The sequence below is a fragment of the Cyprinodon variegatus genome, unplaced genomic scaffold, assembly GCF_000732505.1.
Source record: "Cyprinodon variegatus isolate N-32 unplaced genomic scaffold, C_variegatus-1.0 Scaffold18, whole genome shotgun sequence".
Taxonomy (NCBI): Eukaryota; Metazoa; Chordata; class Actinopteri; order Cyprinodontiformes; family Cyprinodontidae; genus Cyprinodon; species Cyprinodon variegatus.
The window spans coordinates 627142-628679 of NW_015150471.1; the positions used below are offsets into that span (position 1 = coordinate 627142).

A 1538-nucleotide genomic window follows, 5' to 3' on the forward strand; every position below is an offset into this window, starting at 1 on the left:
AATAAGGATATTTGCGAGAGCTTGTTGCGGAGGGCTCTGGCACGCCGCAAGGGTAGCTTTCTTGCTAAAGAACAAATATACGACATATCATCTTTACCTGATTAGTTAAAGGACAAATACACTTTGTTTGGATCAGTTTTTGCTGTGTTCTACAAAATAAAATTTTAATGATATTGGCTGAAATAAGAGACAGCAACAAGTTTCCATCCAGATAACAATGTAAAAAATAAATTAGCTTTTTTTTTACCAAGAGGTAATTGGAGAAATTAGCTTTGCATTTAAACTTAGGGGTAGTGGCTGCCATTGTGGAGAGCACTGTGGGGTTAAGGGTCTTGCCAGAGTGGCTGAGGGCTTGAATACAGAACCTCAAACAGCAAGGTCTATATCCGCACCTCTAGATCACCCCTCCCCATAAAACTGTACCACCCCAGATGGGACTCGAACCCACAATCCCTGGCTTAGGAGGCCAGTGCCTTATCCATTAGGCCACTGGGGCCACATGTACAGGCATTTGTGTTCTTGTTTTGTCCTTTATATCCTTTTCGTTTTGTGGACATACATAATGGTGTCAATGAGTCATCCATCCATCCATCCAACCATTATCTGACACGCTTGTACCGAGTGGGGTCACGAGGGGTGCTGGTGCCTATCTCCAGCTGTCAATGGGCGAGGGTCGGGGTACACCCAATCGCAGTGTCAATGAGTCATGCAAATGGCTATTTTCTCACTGCACTGGCGTACTATTCTACTTACTTTGAGGAGAATCTTCTTGAAAAAAGATAGATAAACTAACAGGATCTGCTCTTAGCTGGAAAATCAATCTCAAAGATTCTCTAAGATTGTAATTCTTGGTTAGATGGACAACTTTTGCTGTGTGTAACTGATTTGCCCCTTTGATCAATTGAATATTTCACCTTTACAATTCACTTTAACAATGATTTACACGGTAGTCACCTTTAAGCTTCAGTCACATTAAGATACAAAAAAAGTTTTCATTTGTTAGATCAGGAAACTGCAACCTTGGATTTGTGGTTTAAATAATATACTTAAAGTCGTTCTGACTTAAACATAATTAATTCATATTGTCCCAAAAGTTAGAATTTTTTAAAAAATAAAATCATGTCTTAAAATCATTTTTTTTCTCTCCTTATCTTATGCAGACCAGTTAGTTATACGTCAGCCTGAACACCTAAATTCGGCCAATAATATATCAACGGTCATCTGTCAATCAAATGTTTTCAGTCATAGCATCTTGATTCATGTGTCGCAGCTGATATACGCAACGATTAAAATAAGAAATAAGAATCATTTCCTTTTTCCATTAAGTTCCGTCCCAGTGTTCACGGGGATGGACGTCTGTGTCTTCAGCAGGCGTAGAGCTGTGCGATTATGTAAACATTACGTAAACATATCACCAGAATGACTGACAATCAGGAGGACCATTTATTTAGATGATCTTGTTGGGTTTTTTTTTTAAATGTGTTTTTGAATATGTTGCATTTATTCTTAATCTTGTTCAAAGATTTGTTGATGTGGTT

At 38.4% G+C, this 1538-nt stretch overlaps 1 non-coding gene across 1 annotated transcript; it reads right to left on the bottom strand.

Annotated features, from left to right (window-relative positions):
* Positions 1 to 423: 423 nt before the first annotated feature.
* Positions 424 to 496, bottom strand: trnar-ccu. The gene has a single exon. It is a non-coding gene; the product is annotated as a tRNA-Arg (tRNA).
* Positions 497 to 1538: the final 1042 nt, after the last annotated feature.